The sequence below is a fragment of the Garra rufa genome, chromosome 6 (assembly GCF_049309525.1).
Source record: "Garra rufa chromosome 6, GarRuf1.0, whole genome shotgun sequence".
NCBI classification, from domain to species: Eukaryota; Metazoa; Chordata; class Actinopteri; order Cypriniformes; family Cyprinidae; genus Garra; species Garra rufa.
The window spans coordinates 39926960-39950394 of record NC_133366.1 but is presented as its reverse complement, the minus strand read 5'-3'; positions in this window follow the sequence as shown (position 1 = coordinate 39950394).

Genomic DNA, 23435 nt, shown 5'->3' with positions numbered 1-23435 from the left:
GTGTGTGGTGCTTGCAGTGGCAAAACTCAGCCCTAGGGTGTTGATATACAGTTGCTATGGCACCCAGGATGGTTGCTAGGGCCGTTGCTAGGGTACCCAGGGTGGTTGCTAGGGTGTTGCTCTGCGGTTGCTAGGGTACCCGGGTTGGTTGCTAGGGTGTTGCTATGCGGTTGCTAGGGTACCCGGGGTGGTTGCTAGGGCCGTTACTAGGGTACCCAGGTAGGTTGCTATGCGGTTGCTAGGGTACCCAGGGTGGTTGCTAGGGCCGTTGCTAGGGTGTTGCTATGCTGTTGCTAGGGTACCCGGGGTGGTTGCTAAGGTGTTGCTATGTGGTTGCTAGGGTACCCAGGGTGGTTGCTAAGGTGTTGCTATGCGGTTGCTATGGTACTTAGGTGGTTACTAGGGCCGTTGCTATGCAGTTGCTAGGGTACTTGGGTGGTTGCTAGGGCCGTTGCTAAGGTACCCGGGGTAGTTGCTAGGGCATTGGTAGGCAGTTGCTATTTGTCAAAGATCATTACTATGGAGTGTTATAGAGGTCTTTGCCTGATTAGCCCTTAGCTAATTGCTATTAGCATGTAGTCTTTGAATGCTAGCATGTGTAGCATGTTGAGAGTTAGCTAGCATGAGTCAAAAGTAGCAACTCCCATGTCCATGCGTCATTCTGATATATAGATATTGATCCTGCTAATTGGTTGCTAGGGTACTCAGTTTGGTTGCTAGGGAGTGGCCAATAACGACACTGTAAAGTGTAGTTGCCAGTATGAGTGATTTAAACCAACCCCCATGTCTCTGTGACATTCAGGTCTGAAGATATGCCTGTGTGGCTTTGGGTTGCTAGGGTACTCAGTTTGGTTGCTAGGGAGTGGCCAATAACGACACTGTAAAGTGTAGTTGCCAGTATGAGTGATATAAACCGACCCCCATGTCTCTGTGACATTCAGGTCTGAAGATATGCCTGTGTGGCTTCGGGTTGCTAGGGTACTCTGTTTGGTTGCTAGGGAGTGGCCAATGACGACACTATAAATTGTAGTTGCCAGTATGAGTGATATAAACCAACCCCCATGTCTCTGTGACATTCAGGTCTGAAGATATGCCTGTGTGGCTTTGGGTTGCTAGGGTACTCTGTTTGGTTGCTAGGGAGTGTCAATGTTGATTGGTGATTGGGCGTTTGCTGCCCCAACTCAAAGGAGTCCGCCCCCATGTCTCTATGACACTCTGATCCAGAGATATGCATCTGGGCCCTTATAATGGAAGTCTATGGGATCAGTTGCTAGGGTGCCCTAAATGGTTGCTAGGGCGTGGCTTGACACCTTCATGATGATTCGGAGAGTCTGATTGGTTGTCTGAGTAAAATGAGCCCGCCCCCATGTCTCTATGACACTGTGATGCAGAGTTATGTTCAATGCAAAATCCCTATGTAAATTACCATAGAAGGGAAAACGCATGTGTTTCATGCGACGTTCCTCACCATTGAAAGTCAATGGGGCAAATTTGGAGGGCTCTAACACCCCTGGGGTACAACTTATACCCCATTGAGAGGTGTGTTCTCGCACAGCTTGATAGCCTCTCCAAATGTGGCGAATCACGTGTTTCTGTGAAATTCTCGCTCTGCGCTACGTCCCGTCAAAGTTTGCCGCAATGCATTGTCAATACGATTTTTAGGGCCGCTTTTGCCCCCCGTGTGATGTCATCATACCCCCGATCGCTTATAAAAGTCATAGCACACCGAGTCTATATAGGACGCACGATTTGACGCCCGTTTCGAGGGTCTAGGACAAAAACTGCGGGACTAGTTACGCGCCGAAATTTGTACGGAAGAAAAATAATAAGAAGAATAATAAGCACGCACAACAGTAATAGTGATGCTTTGCCTATGGCAAGCACCACTAACTAGATATGTACATTTCCTGAAGAAAATGTGAGTGGTGCTTGCGGTGGCAAAACTCGGCCCTCGGTTGCTAGGGTGATGTAATTGGTTACTAGGATGTGGCTGTGAAGATCATAGGTCACTACTTATAGGCCGAGTCAAAACCCACAAACCTCTATGACTTTCTGATCCAAAGATATGATCTCACAAATTGTATGGCAATATTAGTGTATCTGAGATTTTGCCCAAATTTCTCGCCTGCTTTACGATAATCGTACGCTCGATCGCTTAAAAAATTCATAGCACACCTCTCCTCAATGAGTCGGTCGATTTGACACCTCATTCATTAATCTACGACAAACGGTGTGGGAGGAGTAGCGCGCCGAAACTTTGTCAGGGCGAACAGTAATAGTAATACCCGGGGTGGTTGCTAGGGTGTTGCTATGTGGTTGCTAGGGTACATGGGGTGGTTGCTATGCGGTTGTTAGGGTACCCTGGGTGGTTGCTAAGGCCGTTGCTAGGTACCCAGAGTGGTTGCTAGGGCCGTTGCTAAGGTCCCAGGGGTGGTTGCTAGGGCCGTTGCTAGGGTACCCGGGGTGGTTGCTAGGGCCGTTGCTAGGGTACCCGGGGTGGTTGCTAGGGCCGTTGCTAGGGTACCCTGGGTGGTTGCTAGGGCCGTTGCTAGGTACCCAGAGTGGTTGCTAGGGCCGTTGCTAGGGTACACGGGGTGGTTGCTAGGGTACCCGGGGTGGTTGCTAGGGCCGTTGCTAAGGTCCCCGGGGTGGTTGCTAGGGCCGTTGCTAGGGTACACGGGGTGGTTGCTAGGGTATCAGGGGTGGTTGCTAGGGTGTTGCTATGCGGTTGCTAGGGTATCCGGGGTGGTTGCTTGGGTGTTGCTATGCGGTTGCTAGGGTATCCGGGGTGGTTGCTAGGGTCGTTGCTAGGGTACCTGGGGTGGTTGCTAGGGTGTTGCTATGTGGTTGCCAGGGTACCCGGGGTGGTTGCTAGGGTGTTGCTATGTGGTTGCTAGGGTATCCGAGGTGGTTGCTAGGGTGTTGCTATGCAGTTGCTAGGGTATCTGGGGTGGTTGCTAGGGCCGTTGCTAGGGTACCTGGAGTGGTTGCTAGGGTGTTGCTATGTGGTTGCTAGGGTACCCGGGGTGGTTGCTAGGGTGTTGCTATGCGGTTGCTAGGGTATCCGTGGTGGTTGCTAGGGTGTTGCTATGCGGTTGCTAGGGTACCCGGGGTGGTTGCTAGGGCCGTTGCTAGGGGACCCAGTGTGGTTGCTAAGGCATTGGTAGGCAGTTGCTACTTGTCAAATATCATTACTATGGAGTGTTATAGAGGTATTTGCATGATTAGCCCTTAGCTAATTGCTATTAGCATGTAGCTATTGAGTGCTAGCATGTGTAGCATGTTGAGAGTTTGCTAGCATGAGTCAAAAGCAGCAACTCCCATATCCATGCGTCATTCTGATACAAAGATATCGGTCTTGCTAATTGGTTGCTAGGGTACTCTGTTTGGTTGCTAAGGAGTGGCCAATAACGACACTGTAAAGTGTAGTTGCCAGTATGAGTGATGTAAACCAACCCCCATGTCTCTGTGACATTCAGGTCTGAAGATATGCCTGTGTGGCTTTGGGTTGCTAGGGTACTCTGTTTGGTTGCTAGGGAGTGTCAATGTTGATTGGTGATTGGGCGTTTGCTGCCCCGACTCAAAGGAGTCCGCCCCCATGTCTCTATGACACTCTGATCCAGAGATATGCATCTGGGCCCTTATAATGGAAGTCTATGGGATCAGTTGCTAGGGTGCCCTAAATGGTTGCTAGGGCGTGGCTTGACACCTTCATGATGATCCGGAGAGTCTGATTGGCCATCTGAGTAAAATGAGCCCGCCTCCATGTCTCTAGGCCAATGTGATGCTGAGTTATGCCCAATGCAAAACCCCTATGTAAATTACAATGGGTTTTCATGGGACGTCCCTTACCATAGAAAGCCAATGGGGCAAATTTGGAGAGCTCTTGCACCCCAGGGGTACAACTTTTACCCCATTGCGAGGAATCTTCTCGCACAGCTTGATAGCCTCTCCAGATGTGGCGAATCACGTGTTTCTACGAAATTGTTGCTTGGCGCTACGTTCCGTCAAAATTCGTCCCCATGCGTTGTCTATGGGATTTTGGGGCCGAATTTTTACCCCAGGTGACATCATCGTACCCCTGATCGCTTATAAAAGTCGGGGATCTACATTCCCATATTGGCCGCACAATTTGACGCCCATTTTGAGGGTCTACGACAAAAATTGCGGGACGAGGGGCGCGCCAAAATTTGAATGAAAGAGGGGCATTTGCGCCCCAGGGGTACAACTTATACCCCATTGCGAGATGTGTTCTTGCACAGCTTGACAGCCTCTCCAGTTGTGGTGAATCACGTGTTTCTACGAAATTCTGGGTCTGCGCTACGTCCCGTTAAAGTTGGCCGTAATGCATTGTCGTTGTAAATTTTGGGGTGGTTTTTTGCCCCGTGTGACATCATCGTACCCCCGATCCCTTATAAAAGTCATAGCACACCGAGTCTATATAGGACGCACGATTTGACGCCCGTTTCGAGGGTCTACGACAAAAACTGCGGGACTAGTTACGCGCCGAAAAACGTACGGAAGAAGTAAGAAGAAGAAGAAGAAGAAGAAGAAGAAGAAGAATAATAAGTATGAACAATAGTAATAGTGATGCTTTGCCTATGGCAAGCACCACTAACTAGATATGTACATTTCCTGAAGAAAATGTGAGTGGTGCTTGCTTTGGCAAAACTCGGCCCTCGGTTGCTAGGGTGTTGATATGCAGTTGCTATGGCACTCAGGATGGTTGCTGGGCCGTTGCTAGGGTACCCGGGTGGTTGCTAGGGTGTCACTATGCGGTTGCTAAGGTACCCAGGGTGGTTGCTAGGGTGTTGCTATTTGGTTGCTAGGGTACCCAGGGTGGTTGCTAGGGCCGTTGCTAGGGTACCGTGGGTGGTTGCTAGGGTGTTGCTATGCGGTTGCTAGGGTACCCAGGGTGGTTGCTAGGGTGACGCTATGAGGTTGCTATGGTACCCGGGGTGGTTGCTAGGGCCGTTGCTAGGGTACCCGGGGTGGTTGCTAAGGTGTTGCTATGTGGTTGCTAGGGTATCTGGGGTGGTTGCTAGGGTGTTGCTATGTGGTTGCTAGGGTACCCAGGGTGGTTGCTAGGGTGTTGCTATGCGGTTGCTAGGGTACCCGGGTGGTTGCTAAGGCCGTTGCTAGGGTACCCAGGGTGGTTGCTAAGGTGTTGCTATGTGGTTGCTAGGGTATCTGGGGTGGTTGCTAGGGTTTTGCTATGTGGTTGCTAGGGTACCCAGGGTGGTTGCTAGGGTGTTGCTATGCGGTTGCTAGGGTACCCAGGGTGGTTGCTAGGGTGTTGCTATGCGGTTGCTATGGTGCTCGGGTGGTTACTAGGGCAGTTGCTATGCGGTTGCTAGGGTACTTGGGTGGTTGCTAGGGCCGTTGCTAAGGTAACCGGGCTAGTTGCTATGGCATTGGTATGCAGTTGCTACTTGTCAAATATCATTACTATGGAGTGTTATACAGGTCTTTGCCTGATTAGCCCTTAGCTAATTGCTATTAGCATGAAGCTATTGAGTGCTAGCATATGTAGCATGTTGAGAGTTTGCTAGCATGAGTCAAAAGTAGCAACTCCCATGTCTATGCGACATTCTGATACAAAGATATAGGTCTTGCTAATTGGTTGCTAGGGTACTCTGTTTGGTTGCTAGGGAGTGGCCAATGACGACACTGTAAAGTGTAGTTGCCAGTATGAGTGATTTAAACCAACCCCCATGTCTCTGTGACATTCAGGTCCGAAGATATGCCTGTGTGGCTTCGGGTTGCTAGGGTACTCTGTTTGGTTGCTAGGGAGTGGCCAATGACGAGACTGTAAATTGTAGTTGCCAGTATGAGTGATATAAACCAACCCCCATGTCTCTGTGACATTCAGGTGTGAAGATATGCCTGTGTGGCTTTGGGTTGCTAGGGTACTCTGTTTGGTTGCTAGGGAGTGGCCAATGACGACACTGTAAAGTGTAGTTGCCAGTATGAGTGATATAAACCAACCCCCATGTCTCTGTGACATTCAGGTGTGAAAATATGCCTGTGTGGCTTGGGGTTGCTAGGGTACTCTGTTTGGTTGCTAGGGAGTGTCAATGTTGATTGGTGATTGGGCGTTTGCTGCCCCGACTCAAAGGAGTCCGCCCCCATGTCTCTATGACACTCTGATCTAGAGATATGCATCTGGGCCCTTATAATGGAAGTCTATGGGATCAGTTGCTAGGGTGCCCTAAATGGTTGCTAGAGCGTGGTTTGACACCTTCATGATGATCCGGAGAGTCTGATTGGCCATCTGAGTAAAATGAGCCCGCCTCCATGTCTCTAGGCCAATGTGATGCTGAGTTATACCCAATACAAAATCCCTATGTAAATTACCATGGGTTTTCATGGGACGTCCCTTACCATAGAAAGTCAATGGGGCAAATTTGGAGAGCTCTTGCACCCCAGGGGTACAACTTTTACCCCATTGCGAGAAGTCTTCTCGCACAGCTTGATAGCCTCTCCAGATGTGGCGAATCACTTGTTTCTACGAAATTCTTGCTAGGCGCTACGTCCCGTCAAAATTCGTCCCAATGCGTTGTCTATGGGATTTTGGGGCCGAATAAAAATTGGCTGTGACATCATCGTACCCCTGATCGCTTATATAAGTCGGGGATCTACATTCCCGTATTGGCCGCACAATTTGACGCCCATTTCGAGGGTCCACGTCAAAAATTGCGGGACGAGGGGCGCGCCAAAATTTGAACGAAAGAGGGGCATTTGCGCCCCAGGGGTACAACTTACACCCCATTGCGAGATGTGTTCTTGCACAGCTTGACAGCCTCTCCAGTTGTGGTGAATCACGTGTTTCTACAAAATTCTTGCTCGGTGCTACGTCCCGTCAAAGTTGGCCGTAATGCATTGTCGTTGTAAATTTTGGGGTGGTTCTTTGCCCCGTGTGACATCATCGTACCCCCGATCCCTTATAAAAGTCATAGCACACCGAGTCTATATAGGACGCACGATTTGACGCCCGTTTCGAGGGTCTACGACAAAAACTGCGGGACTAGTTACGCGCCGAAATGTGTACGGAATCTAGTATAATAATAATAATAATAGTTATGTGAGATAATAATAGTGATGCTTTGCCTATGGCAAGCACCACTAACTAGATATGTACATTTCCTGAAGAAAATGTGAGTGGTGCTTGCAGTGGCAAAACTCGGCCCTCGGTTGCTAGGGTGAGGTAATTGGTTGCTAGGGTGTGGCTGTGAAGGTCATAGGTCACTACTTATAGGCCGAGTCAAAACCCACAAACCTCTATGACTTTCTGATCCAAAGATATGATCTCACACATTTATGGCAATGTTAAGTCTATAGGAGATTTTGCCCAAATTTCTCACCCGCTTTACGATAATCGTAGACCCGATCGCTTCAAAAATTCATAGCACACCTCTCCTCAATAAGCCGGTCGATTTGAGACGTCATTCATGGGTCTATGACAAACAGTGCGGGACGAGTTACCTGCCGAAGTTCCTATGGGCCTGCATGAACATTCTGCCAATGAAAGTCTATGGGATATTTTTGCCAGCTTTTACGTGTGCTGTTTGAACATCGTAGCTCCAATCACTCCGAAAAGTCATAGCACACCTCTCCTCAATAAGCCGCAACGTTTGACACCTCATTCATGGGTCTACGGCAAACGGTGCCGGACAAATTACGCAGCGAAAGTTCCTATGGGCCTGTGTGTGTGTGTGTGAGAAAGTGACAGTTGAGATTCAAATTCACAGACATTCTGCCATTGTAAATCAATGGGATTTTGTAGCCCGCTTTTTCCTCCGCTGTGTGAACATCGTAGGTCCGATCGCTTAGAAAAGTCATAGCACACTTCTCCTCAATGAGCCGGTCGATTTGACACCTCATTCATGGGTCTACGGCAAATGGTGCTGGACAAATTACGCACCAAAGTTCCTATGGGCCTCTGTGTGTGTGTGTGTGTGTGTGTGTGTGAGAGAAAGTGACAGTTGAGATTCAAATTCACAGACATTTTCCCAGTGTAAATCAATGGGTTTTTTAGCCCGCTTTTTCCTTCGCTGTGTGAACATCGTAGGTCCGATCGCTTAGAAAAGTCATAGCACACCTCTCCTCAATGAGCCGGTCAATTTGAGATGTCATTCATGGGTCTACGACAAACGGTGTGGGAGGAGTTACGCGCCGAAGTTTTGTCAGGGCGAACAGTAATAGTAATACTAGATATGTACATTTCCTGAAGAAAATGTGAGTGGTGCTTGCGGTGGCAAAACTCGGCCCTCGGTTGCTAGGGTGATGTAATTGGTTGCTAGGGTGTGGCTATGAAGGTCACTACTTATATGCCAAGTCAAAAGAGCCCAACCACAAGCCTCCATGACTTTCTAATCCAAAGATATATCACAAATTGTATGGCAATGTTAGTCTATCGGAGATTTTGCCCAAATTTCTCACCCGCTTTACGATAATCGTACGCTCGATAGCTTCAAAAATTCATGGCACACCTCTCCTTAATAAGCCGGTCGATTTGAGACATCATTCATGGGTCTATGACAAACGATGTGGGACGAGTTACACGTCGAAGTACCTTTGGGCCTGAATGAACATTCTGCCAATGAAAGTCTATGGGATATTTTTGCCCACTTTTTCGTGCGCTGTTTGAACATCGTAGCTCCAATCGCTCCGAAAAGTCATAGCACACTTCTCCTCAATACGCCGCAACATTTGACACCTCATTCATGGGTCTACGGCAAATGGTGCCGGACAAATTACACACCGAAATTCCTATGGGCCTCTGTGTGTGTGTGAGAAAGTGACAGTTGAGATTCAAATTCACAGACATTCTGCCATTGTAAATCAATGGGATTTTTTATGCTCGCTTTATCGTCCGTTGTGTGAACATCGTAAGTCCGATCGCTTAGAAAAGTCATAGCACACCTCTCCTCAATCAGCCGGTCGATTTGACACCTCATTCATGGATCTACGACAAACGGTGTGGGAGGAGTAGCGCGCCAAAGTTTTGTCAGGGCGAACAGTAATAGTAATACTAGATATGTACATTTCCTGAAGAAAATGTGAGTGGTGCTTGCGGTGGCAAAACTCGGCCCTCGGTTGCTAGGGTGTTGATATGCAGTTGCTATGGCACCCATGATGGTTGCTAGGGCCGTTGCTATGGTACCCGGGGTGGTTGCTAGGGTGTTGCTATGCGGTTGCTAGGGTACCCGGGGTGGTTGCTAAGGTGTTGCTATGTGGTTGCTAGGGTACCTGGGGTGGTTGCTAAGGTGTTGCTAAGGTAACCGGGCTAGTTGCTATGGCGTTGGTATGCAGTTGCTACTTGTCAAAGATCATTACTATGGAGTGTTATAGAGGTCTTTGCCTGATTAGCCCTTAGCTATTTGCTATTAGCATGAAGCTATTGAGTGCTAGCATGTGTAGCATGTTGAGAGTTTGCTAGCATGAGTCAAAAGTAGCAACTCCCATGTCTATGCGACATTGATACAAAAATATAGGTCTTGCTAATTGGTTGCTAGGGTACTCTGTTTGGTTGCTAGGGAGTGGCCAATGACGACACTGTAAAGTGTAGTTGCCAGTATGAGTGATATAAACCAACCCCCATGTCTCTGTGACATTCAGGTCAGAAGATATGCCTGTGTGGCTTTAGGTTGCTAGGGTACTCTGTTTGGTTGCTAGGGAGTGGCCAATAACGACAATGTAAAGTGTAGTTGCCAGTATGAGTGATTTAAACCAACCCCCATGTCTCTGTGACATTCAGGTGTGAAGATATGCCTGTGTGGCTTTGGGTTGCTAGGGTACTCTGTTTGGTTGCTAGGGAGTGCCAATGACGACACTGTAAAGTGTAGTTGCCAGTATGAGTGATATAAACCAACCCCCATGTCTCTGTGACATTCAGGTCTGAAGATATGACTGTGTGGCTTTGGGTTGCTAGGGTACTCTGTTTGGTTGCTAGGGAGTGTCAATGTTGATTGGTGATTGGGCGTTTGCTGCCCCGACTCAAAGGAGTCCGCCCCCATGTCTCTATGATACTCTGATCCAGAGATATGCATCTGTGCCCTTATAATGGAAGTCTAGGGGATCAGTTGCTAGGGTGCCCTAAATGGTTGCTAGGGCGTGGCTTGACACCTTCATGATGATCCGGAGAGTCTGATTGGCCATCTGAGTAAAATGAGCCCGCCTCCATGTCTCTAGACCAATGTGATGCTGAGTTATACCCAATACAAAATCCCTATGTAAATTAACATGGGTTTTCATGGGACGTCCCTTCACCATTATAAGTCAATGGGGGAAATTTGGAGAGCTCTTGCACCCCAGGGGTACAACTTTTACCCCATTGCGAGGAGTCTTCTCGCACAGCTTGATAGACTCTCCAGATGTGGCGAATCAGGTGTTTCTACGAAATTCACTCTCGGCGCTACGTCCCGTCAAATTTGGCCGCAATGCATTGTCTATGGGATTTTGGGGGCGAATAAAAATGGGCTGTGACATCATCGTACCCCCAATGGTTTTAAAAAGTTCTCAGAATTTTTTGCTCAATGGGCTGCACAATTTGACGCCAGTTTCGAGGGTCTACGACAAAAACTGCGGGAAGTAATTTTTTTGCATAAAGGGGGCGTTTGCGCCCCAGGGGTACAACTTTTACCCCATTGCGAGGTGTCTTCTCGTACAGCTTACCAGCCTCCCCAAATGTGGCGAATCGCGTTTTTCTACTAAATTCTTGCTCGGTGCTACGTCCCGTCAAAGTTGGCCGTAATGCATTGTCGTTGTAAATTTTGGTGTGGTTCTTTGCCCCGTGTGACATCATCGTACCCCCGATCGCTTATAAAAGTCATAGCACACCGAATCTATATAGGCCGCACGATTTGACGCCTGTTTCGAGGGTCTATGACAAAAACTGCGGGACTAGTTACGCGCCGAAATGTGTACGGAAGAAGTGGAATAATAATAATAAGTATGTCGAATAGTAATAGTGATGCTTTGCCTATGGCAAGCACCACTAATAAGTATGAACAATAGTAATAGTGATGCTTTGCCTATGGCAAGCACCACTAACTAGATATGTACATTTCCTGAAGAAAATGTGTGTGGTGCTTGCAGTGGCAAAACTCGGCCCTCGGTTGCTAGGGTGATGTAAGTGGTTGCTAGGGTGTGGCTGTGAAGGTTACTACTTATAAGCCGAGTCAAAAGAGCCCAACCACAAGCCCCTATGTCTTTCTGATTCAAAGATATGATCTCACAAATTGTATGGCAATGTTAAGTCTATCTGAGATTTTGCCCAAATTTCTCACCCGCTTTACGATAATCGTACGCCCGATCGCTTCAAAAATTCATAGCACACCTCTCCTCAATAAGCCGGTCGATTTGAGATGTCATTCAAGGGTCTATGACAAACGGTGTGGGACGAGTTACACGAAGAAGTTCCTATTGGCCTGCATGAACATTCTGCCAATGAAAGTCTATGGGATATTTTTGCCCGCTTTTTCGTGCGCTGTTTGAACTTCGTAGCTCCAATCGCTCTGAAAAGTCATAGCACACCTCTCCTCAATAAGCCGCAACATTTGACACCTCATTCATGGGTCTACGGCAAACGGTGCCGGACAAATTACGCAACGAAGTTCCTATGGGCCTCTGTGTGTGTGTGTGTGTAAGAAAGTGACAGTTGAGATTCAAATTCACAGACATTCTCCCATTGTAAATCAATGGGATTTTTTGGCCCGCTTTTTCGTGCGCTGTTTGAACATCGTATGTCCGATCACTTAGAAAAGTCATAGCACATCTCTCCTCAATGAGCCGGTCGATTTGAGACCTCATTCATAGGTCTACGCGAAACGGTGCGGGACGAGTTACGCGCCGAAGTTTTGTCAGGGCGAACAGTAATAGTAATACTAGATATGTACATTTCCTGAAGAAAATGTGAGTGGTGCTTGCGGTGGCAAAACTCGGCCCTTGGTTGCTAGGGTGTTGCTATGTGGTTGCTAGGGTCGTTGCTAGGGTGTTGCTATGCAGTTGCTATGGTACCCGTGATGGTTGCTAGGGCCGTTGCAAGGGTACCCAGGGTGGTTGCTAAGGTATTGCTATGCGGTTGCTATGGTACTCGGGTGGTTACTAGGGCAGTTGCTATGCGGTTGCTAGGGTACTTGGGTGGTTGCTAGGGCCGTTGCTAAGGTAACCGGGCTAGTTGCTATGGCGTTGGTATGCAGTTGCTACTTTTCAAAGATCATTACTATGGAGTGTTATAGAGGTCTTTGCCTGATTAGCCCTTAGCTAATTGCTATTAGCATGAAGCTATTGAGTGCTAGCATGTGTAGCATGTTGAGAGTTTGCTAGCATGAGTCAAAAGTAGCAACTCCCATGTCTATGCGACATTCTGATACAAAAATATAGGTCTTGCTAATTGGTTGCTAGGGTACTCTGTTTGGTTGCTAGGGAGTGGCCAATGACGACACTGTAAAGTGTAGTTGCCAGTATGAGTGATATAAACCAACCCCCATGTCTCTGTGACATTCAGTTCTGAAGATATGCCTGTGTGGCTTTAGGTTGCTAGGGTACTTTGTTTGGTTGCTAGGGAGTGGCTAATAACGACAATGTAAAGTGTAGTTGCCAGTATGAGTGATATAAACCAACCCCCATGTCTCTGTGACATTCAGGTCTGAAGATATGCCTGTGTGGCTTTAGGTTGCTAGGGTATTCTGTTTGGTTGCTAGGGATTGGCCAATAATGACAATGTAAAGTTTAGTTGCCAGAATGAGTGATATAAACCAACCCCCATGTCTCTGTGACATTCAGGTCTGAAGATATGCCTGTGTGACTTTGGGTTGCTAGGGTACTCTGTTTGGTTGCTAGGGATTGGCCAATGACGACACTGTAAAGTGTAGTTGCCAGTATGAGTGATATAAACCAACCCCCATGTCTCTGTGACATTCAGGTCAGAAGATATGCCTGTGTGGCTTCGGGTTGCTAGGGTACTGTGTTTGGTTGCTAGGGAGTGGCCAATAACGACACTGTAAAGTGTAGTTGCCAGTATGAGTGATATAAACCAACCCCCATGTCTCTGTGACATTCAGGTGTGAAGATATGCCTGTGTGGCTTTGGGTTGCTAGGGTACTCTGTTTGGTTGCTAGGGAGTGGCCAATGACAACACTGTAAAGTGTAGTTGCCAGTATGAGTGATATAAACCAATCCCCATGTCTCTGTGACATTCAGGTGTGAAGATATGCCTGTGTGGCTTTGGGTTGCTAGGGTACTCTGTTTGGTTGCTAGGGAGTGGCCAATGACGACACTGTAAAGTGTAGTTGCCAGTATGAGTGATATAAACCAATCCCCATGTCTCTGTGACATTCAGGTCTGAAGATATGCCTGTGTGGCTTTGGGTTGCTAGGGTACTCTGTTTGGTTGCTAGGGAGTGGCCAATGACGACACTGTAAAGTGTAGTTGCCAGTATGAGTGATATAAACCAACCCCCATGTCTCTGTGACATTCAGATCTAAAGATATGCCTGTGTGGGTTTTGGTTGCTAGGGTGCTTGATAATGGTTGCTAGGGCGTGGATAGGAAGTGTCATTGGTGATTCACCATTGGCCCGAATCAAACGAGCCCACCCCCAAGTCTCTATGACACTGTGGTCCAAAGATATCCATATGGGTCATTATAAAAGCAGTATATGGGATCAGTTGCTAGGGTGCTGTAAATGGTTGTTAGGGCGTGGCTTGACTGCTTCACAGTGATCCGGAGAGTCTGATTGGTTGTCTGAGTAAAATGAGCCCGCCCCCATGTCTCTATGACACTGTGATGCAGAGTTATGTTCAAAGCAAAATCCCTATGTAAATTACCATAGTAGGAAAAACGCATGTGTTTCATGGGCCGCGCCTCACCATAGTAAGTCAATGGGGCGACTTTGGGGCGCTTTCGCGCCCCAGGGGTGCAACTTGTACCCCATTGAGTGGTGTGTTCTCGCACAGCTTGATAGCCTCTCCAAATGTGGCGAATGACGTGTTTCTGCGAAATTGTCGCTCGGCGCTACGTCCCGTCAAAGTTTGCCACAATGCATTGTCTATGGGACGTTTTTGGGGCGCTTTTTCGCCCCGTGTGATGTCATCGTACCCCCGATCGCTTATAAAAGTCATAGCACACCGAGTCTATATAGGCCGCACGATTTGACACCCGTTTCGAGGGTCTATGACAAAAACTGCGGGACTAGTTACGCGCCGAAAATCTGTACGGAATCTATAATAATAATAAAAATAAGCACGCACAACAGTAATAGTGATGCTTTGCCTATGGCAAGCACCACTAACTAGATATGTACATTTCCTGAAGAAAATGTGAGTGGTGCTTGCTTTGGCAAAACTCGGCCCTTGGTTGCTAGGGTGTTGATATGCAGTTGCTATGGCACTCAGGATGGATGCTAAGGCCGTTGGTAAGGTACCCGGGGTGGTTGCTAGGGTTTCGCTATGCGGTTGCTAAGGTACCCGGGGTGGTTGCTAGGGTGTTGCTATGTGGTTGCTAGGGTACCCAGGGTGGTTGCTAGGGCCGTTGCTAGGGTACCCAGGGTGGTTGGTAGGGTGTTGCTATGCGGTTGCTAAGGTAACCAGGGTGGTTGCTAGGGCCGTTGCTAGGGTACCCAGGGTGGTTGATAGGGTGTTGCTATGCGGTTGCTAAGGTAACCAGGGTGGTTGCTAGGGCCGTTGCTAGGGTGCCCGGGGTGGTTGCTAGGGTATCCGTGGTGGTTGCTAGGGCCGTTGCTAGGGCACCCGGGGTGGTTGCTAGGGCCGTTGCTAGGGTACCCGTGGTGGTTGCTAGGGTGTTGCTATGCGGTTGCTATGGTACCCGGAGTGGTTGCTAGGGCCGTTGCTAGGGTACCCGGGGTGGTTGCTAAGGTGTTGCTATGCGGTTGCTAGGGTACCCGGAGTGGTTGCTAGGTTGTTGCTATGCGGTTGCTATGGTACCCGGGGTGGTTGCTAGGGCCGTTGCTAGGGTACCCGGGGTGGTTGCTAGGGCCGTTGCTAGGGTACCCGGAGTGGTTGCTAGGGTGTTGCTATGCGGTTGCTAGGGTACTTGGGGTGGTTGCTAGGGCCGTTGCTATGGTACCCAGGGTGGTTGCTAAGGTGTTGCTATGCGGTTGCTAGGGTAACCAGGGTGGTTGCTAAGTTGTTGCTATGTGGTTGCTAGGGTACTTGGGTGGTTACTAGGGCCGTTGCTATGCTGTTGCTAGGGTACTTGGGTGGTTGCTATGGCCGTTGCTAAGGTACCTGGGGTAGTTGCTAGGGCATTGGTAGGCAGTTGCTAGTTGTCCAAGATCATTACTATGGAGTGTTAGCTAATTGCTATTAGCATGCAGCCATTGAGTGCTAGCATGTGTAGCATGTTGAGAGTTTTTACTAGCATGAGTCAAAAGTAGCAACTCCCATGTCCATGCGTCATTCTGATACAAAGATATCGGTCTTGCTAATTGGTTGCTAGGGTACTCAGTTTGGTTGCTAGGGAGTGGCCAATAATGACACTGTAAAGTGTAGTTGCCAGTATGAGTGATTTAAACCAACCCCCATGTCTCTGTAACATTCAGGTGTGAAGATATGCCTGTGTGGCTTTGGGTTGCTAGGGTACTCTGTTTGGTTGCTAGGGAGTGGCCAATGACGACACTCTAAAGTGTAGTTGCCAGTATGAGTGATATAAACCAACCCCCATGTCTCTGTGACATTCAGGTCTGAAGATATGCCTGTGTGGCTTTGGGTTGCTAGGGTACTCTGTTTGGTTGCTAGGGAGTGTCAATGTTGATTGGTGATTGGGCGTTTGCTGCCCTGACTCAAAGGAGTCCGCCCCCATGTCTCTATGACATTCTGATCCAGAGATATGCATCTGGGCCCTTATAATGGAAGTCTATGGGATCAGTTGCTAGGGTGCCCTAAATGGTTGCTAGGGCGTGGCTTGACACCTTCATGATGATCCGGAGAGTCTGATTGGCCATCTGAGTAAAATGAGCCCGCCTCCATGTCTCTAGGCCAATGTGATGCTGAGTTATGCCCAATGCAAAACCCCTATGTAAATTACAATGGGTTTTCATGGGACGTCCCTTACCATAGAAAGTCAATGGGGCAAATTTGGAGAGCTCTTGCACCCCAGGGGTACAACTTTTACCCCATTGCGAGGAGTCTTCTCGCACAGCTTGATAGCCTCTCCAGATGTGGCGAATCACGTGTTTCTACGAAATTCTTGCTTGAAGCTACGTCCCATCAAAATTCGTCCCAATGCGTCGTCTATGGGATTTTGGGGCCAAATTATTACCCCAGGTGACATCATCGTACCCCTGATCGCTTATAAAAGTCGGGGATTTATATTCCCATATTGGCCGCACAATTTGACGCCCATTTCGAGGGTCTACGACAAAAATTGTGGGACGAGGGACACGCCAAAATTTGAACGAAAGAGGGGCATTTGCACCCCAGGGGTACAACTTACACCCCATTGCGAGATATGTTCTCGCACAGCTTGACAGCCTCTCCAGTTGTGGTGAATCACGTGTTTCTACGAAATTCTTGGTCTGCGCTACGTCCCGTCAAAGTTGGCCGTAATGCATTGTCGTTGTAAATTTAGGGGTGGTTTTTTGCCCCGTGTGACATCATCGTACCCCCGATCCCTTATAAAAGTCATAGCACACCGAGTCTATATAGGACGCACGATTTGACGCCCGTTTCGAGGGTCTACGACAAAAACTGCGGGACTAGTTACGCGCCGAAATGTGTACGGAATCTAGTATAATAATAATTATTATAATAATAATAATAGTTATGTGAGATAATAATAGTGATGCTTTGCCTATGGCAAGCACCACTAACTAGATATGTACATTTTCTGAAGAAAATGTGAGTGGTGCTTGCGGTGGCAAAACTCGGCCCTCGGTTGCTAGGGTGTTGATATGCAGTTGCTATGGCACCCATGATGGTTGCTAGGGCCGTTGCTATGTTACCCGGGGTGGTTGCTAGGGTGTTGCTATGCGGTTGCTATGGTACCCGGAGTGGTTGCTAGGGCCGTTGCTAGGGTACCCAGGGTGGTTGCTATGCGGTTGCTAGGGTAACCAGGGTGGTTGCTAGGTCGTTGCTATGCGGTTGCTAGGGTATCCGGGGTGGTTGCAAGGGCCGTTTCTAGGGTACCTGGGGTGGTTGCTAGGGTGTTGCTATGCGGTTGCTATGGTACCCGGGGTGGTTGCTAGGTCCGTTGCTAGGGTACCCGGGGTGGTTGCTAGGGCCGTTGCTAGGGTACCCAGGGTGGTTGCTATGCGGTTGCTAGGGTACCCTGGGTTGTTGCTAGGGCCGTTGCTAGGGTACCCAGGGTGGTTGCTAAGGTGTTGCTATGCAGTTGCTAGGGTACTTGGGTGGTTGCTAGGGCCATTGCTAAGGTAACCGGGCTAGTTGCTATGGCGTTGGTATGCAGTTGCTACTTGTCAAAGATCATTACTATAGAGTGTTATAGAGGTCTTTGCCTGATTAGCCCTTAGCTAATTGCTATTAGCATGTAGCCATTGAGTGCTAGCATGTGTGGCATGTTGAGAGTTTGCTTGCATGAGTCAAAAGAAACAACTCCCATGTCTATATGACATTTTGATAGAAAAATATAGGTCTTGCTAATTGGTTGCTAGGGTACTCTGTTTGGTTGCTAGGGAGTGGCCAATGACGACACTGTAAAGTGTAGTTGCCAGTATGAGTGATTTAAATCAACCCCCATGTCTCTGTGACATTCAGGTGTGAAGATATGCCTGTGTGGCTTTGGGTTGCTAGGGTACTCTGTTTGGTTGCTAGGGAGTGGCCAATGACGACACTGTAAAGTGTAGTTGCCAGTATGAGTGATATAAACCAACCCCCAAGTCTCTGTGACATTCAGGTCTGAAGATATGCCTGTGTGGCTTTGGGTTGCTAGGGTACTCTGTTTGGTTGCTAGGGAGTGTCAATGTTGATTGGTGATTGGGCGTTTGCTGCCCCGACTCAAAGGAGTCCGCCCCCATGTCTCTATGACACTCTGATCCAGAGATATGCATCTGGGCCCTTATAATGGAAGTCTATGGGATCAGTTGCTAGGGTGCCCTAAATGGTTGCTAGGGCGTGGCTTGACACCTTCATGATGATCCGGAGAGTCTGATTGGCCATCTGAGTAAAATGAGCCCGCCTCCATGTCTCTAGGCCAATGTGATGCTGAGTTATACCCAATACAAAATCCCTATGTAAATTACAATGGGTTTTCATGGGACGTCCCTTACCATTATAAGTCAATGGGGCAAATTTGGAGAGCTCTTGCACCCCAGGGGTACAACTTTTACCCCATTGCGAGGAGTCGTCTCACACAGCTTGATAGCCTCTCTAGATGTGGCGAATCACGTGTTTCTACGAAATTCTTGCTTGGCGCTACGTCCCATCAAAATTCGTCCCAATGCGTCGTCTATGGGATTTTGGGGCCGAATAAAAATTGGCTGTGACATCATCGTACCCCTGATCGCTTATAAAAGTCGGGGATCTTCATTCCCGTATTGGCCGCACAATTTGACGCACATTTCGAGGGTCTACGACAAAAATTGCGGGACGAGGGGCGCGCCAAAATTTGAACGAAAGAGGGGCATTTGCGCCCCAGGGGTACAACTTACACCCCATTGCGAGATGTGTTCTTGCACAGCTTGACAGCCTCTCCAGTTGTGGTGAATCACGTGTTTCTACGAAATTCTGGGTCTGCGCTACGTCCCGTTAAAGTTGTCCGTAATGCATTGTCGTTGTAAATTTTGGGGTGTTTTTTTGCCCCGTGTGACATCATCGTACCCCCGCTCTCTTATAAAAGTCATAGCACACCGAGTCTATATAGGACGCACGATTTGACGCCCGTTTCGAGGGTCTACGACAAAAACTGCGGGACTAGTTACGCGCCGAAATGTGTACGGAATCTAGTATAATAATAATAATAGTTATGTGAGATAGTAATAGTGATGCTTTGCCTATGGCAAGCACCACTAACTAGATATGTACATTTCCTGAAGAAAATGTGAGTGGTGCTTGCAGTGGCAAAACTCGGCCCTCGGTTGCTAGGGTGATGTAATTGGTTGCTAGGGTGTGGCTATGAAGGTCACTACTTATATGCCAAGTCAAAAGAGCCCACCCACAAGCCTCTATGACTTTTTGATCCAAAGATATGATATCAAAAATTGTATGGCAATGTTAGTCTTTCGGAGATTTTGCCCAAATTTATCACCCGCTTTACAATAATCGTACGCCCGATCGCTTCAAAAATTCATAGCAAACCTTTCCTCAATAAGCCGGTCGATTTGTGACGTCATTCATGGGTCTATGACAAAAAGTGACGGACGAGTTACACGTCGAAATACCTTTTGGCCTGCATGAACATTCTGCCAATGAAAGTCTATGGGATATTTTTGGAGACTTTTCCATGCGCTGTTTGAACATCGTAGCTCCAATCGCACCGAAAAGTCATAGCACACGTCTCCTCAATAAGCCGCAATATTTGACACCTCATTCATGGGTCTACGGCAAACGGTGCCGGACAAATTACACACCGAATTTCCTATGGGCCTGTGTGTGTGTGTGTGTGAGAAAGTGACAGTTGAGATTCAAATTCACAGACATTCTGCCATTGTAAATCAATGGGATTTTTTTTGCTCGCTTTTTCGTGCGCTGTGTGAACACAGTAAGTCCGATCGCTTAGAAAAGTCATAGCACACCTCTCCTCAATGAGCCGGTCGATTTGACACCTCATTCATGTGTCTAAGCCAAATGGTTCGGGACGAGTTACGCGCCGAAGTTTTGTCAGGGTGAACAGTAATAGTAATACTAGATATGTACATTTCCTGAAGAAAATGTGAGTGGTGCTTGCAGTGGCAAAACTCGGCCCTCGGTTGCTAGGGTATTGATATGCAGTTACTATGGCACCCATGATGGTTGCTAGAGCCGTTGCTATGGCACCTGAGCTGGTTGCTAAGGTGTTGCTAGGGTACACAGGGTGGTTACTGGGGCCGTTGCTAAGGCGTTGCTATGCGGTTGCTAGGGTGTTGCTATGCAGTTGCTAGGGTACCCAGGGTGGTTGCTAGGGCCGTTGCTAGGGTACCCGGGGTGGTTGCTAGGGTGTTGTTATGCGGTTGCTAGGGTATCCGGGGCGGTTGCTAGGGCCGTTGCTAGGGTAACCGGGGTGGTTGCTAGGGTGTTGCTATGCGGTTGCTATGGTACCCGGGGTGGTTGCTAGGGCCGTTGCTATGGTACCCGGGGTGGTTGCTAGGGTGTTGCTATGCGGTTTCTAGGGTACCCGGGGTGGTTGCTAGGGCCGTTGCTAGGGTACCCAGGGTGGTTGCTAAGGTGTTGCTATGCGGTTGCTATGGTACTCGGGTGGTTACTAGGGCCGTTGCTATGCGGTTGCTAGGGTACTTGGGTGGTTGCTAGGGCCGTTGCTAAGGTAACCGGGCTAGTTGCTTTGGCATTGGTATGCAGTTGCTACTTGTCAAAGATCATTACTATGGAGTGTTATAGAGGTCTTTTCCTGATTAGCCCTTAGCTAATTGCTATTAGCATGAAGCTATTGAGTGCTAGCATGTGTAGCTTGTTGAGAGTTTGCTAGCATGAGTCAAAAGTAGCAAGTCCCATGTCTATGCGACATTCTGATACAAAAATATAGGTCTTGATAATTGGTTGCTAGGGTACTCTGTTTGGTTGCTAGGGAGTGGCCAATGACGACACTGTAAAGTGTAGTTGCCTGTATGAGTGATATAAACCAACCCCCATGTCTTTGTGACATTCAGGTCAGAAGATATGCCTGTGTGGCTTTAGGTTGCTAGGGTACTCTGTTTGGTTGCTAGGGAGTGGCCAATAACGACAATGTAAAGTGTAGTTGCCAGTATGAGTGATTTAAACCAACCCCCATGTCTCTGTGACATTTAGGTGTGAAGATATGCCTGTGTGGCTTTGGGTTGCTAGGGTACTCTGTTTGGTTGGTAGGGAGTGGCCAATGACGACACTGTAAAGTGTAGTTGCCAGTATGAGTGATATAAACCAACCCCCATGTCTCTGTGACATTCAGGTCTGAAGATATGCCTGTGTGGCTTTGGGTTGCTAGGGTACTCTGTTTGGTTGCTAGGGAGTGGCTAATGACAACACTGTAAAGTGTAGTTGCCAGTATGAGTGATATAAACCAACCCCCATGTCTCTGTGACATTCAGGTCTGAAGATATGCCTGTGTGGCTTTGGGTTGCTAGGGTACTCTGTTTGGTTGCTAGGGAGTGGCCAATAACGACAATGTAAAGTGTAGTTGCCAGTATGAGTGATTTAAACCAACCCCCATGTCTCTGTGACATTCAGGTGTGAAGATATGCCTGTGTGGCTTTGGGTTGCTAGGGTACTCTGTTTGGTTGCTAGGGAGTGGCCAATGACGACACTGTAAAGTGTAGTTGCCAGTATGTGTGATATAAACCAACCCCCATGTCTCTGTGACATTCAGGTCTGAAGATATGCCTGTGTGGCTTTGGGTTGCTAGGGTACTCTGTTTGGTTGCTAGGGAGTGTCAATGTTGATTGGTGATTGGGCGTTTGCTGCCCCGACTCAAAGGAGTCCGCCCCCATGTCTCTATGACACTCTGATCCAGAGATATGCATCTGGGCCCTTATAATGGAAGTCTATGGGATCAGTTGCTAGGGTGCCCTAAATGGTTGCTAGGGCGTGGCTTGACACCTTCATGATGATCCGGAGAGTCTGATTGGCCATCTGAGTAAAATGAGCCCGCCTCCATGTCTCTAGGCCAATGTGATGCTGAGTTATGCCCAATGCAAAATCCCTATGTAAATTACCATGGGTTTTCATGGGACGTCCCTTACCATTATAAGTCAATGGGGCAAATTTGGAGAGCTCTTGCACCCCAGGGGTACAACTTTTACCCCATTGCGAGGACTCGTCTCGCACAGCTTGATAGCCTCTCCAGATGTGGCGAATCACGTGTTTCTACGAAATTCTTGCTTGGCGCTACGTCCCGTCAAAATTCGTCCCAATGCGTTGTCTATGGGATTTTGGGGCCGAATAAAAATTGGCTGTGACATCATCGTACCCCTGTTCACTTATAAAAGTCGGGGATCTACATTCCCGTATTGGCCGCACAATTTGACACCCATTTCGAGGGTCTACGACAAAAATTGCGGGACGAGGGGCGCGCCAAAATTTGAATAAAAGAGGGGCGTTTGCGCCCCAGGGGTACAACTTACACCCCATTGCGAGATGTGTTCTCGCACAGCTTGACAGCCTCTCCAGTTGTGGTGAATCACGTGTTTCTACGAAATTCGGGGTCTGCGCTACGTCCCGTTAAAGTTGGCCGTAATGCATTGTTGTTGTAAATTTAGGGCCGCTTTTGCCCCCCGTGTGATGTCATCGTACCCCCGATCGCTTATAAAAGTCATAGCACACCGAATCTATATAGGACGCACGATTTGACGCCCGTTTCGAGGGTCTATGACAAAAACTGCGGGACTAGTTACGCGCCGAAAAACGTACGGAAGAAGTAAGAATAATAATAACTAGATATGTACATTTCCTGAAGAAAATGTGAGTGGTGCTTGCGGTGGCAAAACTCGGCCCTCGGTTGCTAGGGTGATGTAATTGGATGCTAGGGTGTGGCTATGAAGATCACAGGTCACTACTTATAGGCCCTGTCCAAACCCACAAACCTCTATGACTTTCTGATCCGAAGATATATCACAAATTGTATGGCAATGTTAGTCTATCTGAGATTTTGCCCAAAATTCTCACCCACTTTTTGATAATCGTACGCCCAATCGCTTCAAAAAGTCATAGCACACCTCTCCTCAATAAGCCGGTCGATTTGAGACGTCATTCATGGGTCTATGACAAACGGTGTGGGACGAGTTACACGCCGAAGTTCCTATGGGCCTGCATGAACATTCTGCCAATGAAAGTCTATGGGATATTTTTGCCTGCTTTTTCGTGCGCTGTTTGAATATCGTAGCTCCAATCGCGCCGAAAAGTCATAGCACTCTTCTCCTCAATAAGCCGCAACATTTGAGAACTTATTCATGGGTCTACGGCAAACGGTGCCGGACAAATTATGCACCAAAGTTCCTATGGGCCTGTGTGTGTGTGTGTGTGTGTGTGTGTGAGAAAGTGACAGTTGAGATTCAAATTCACAGACATTCTGCCATTGTAAATCAATGGGATTTTTTGGCCCGCTTTTTCCTACGCTGTGTGAACATCGTAAGTCCGATCGCTTAGAAAATTCATAGCACACCTCTCCTCAATGAGCCGGTCGATTTGACACCTAATTCATGGATCTACGCCAAACGGACCACCCGTGGTGGTTGCTAGGGCTGTTGCTAGGGTACCCAGGGTGGTTGCTAAGGTGTTGCTATGCGGTTGCTAGGGTATCCGGGGTGGTTGCTAGGGCCGTTGCTAGCGT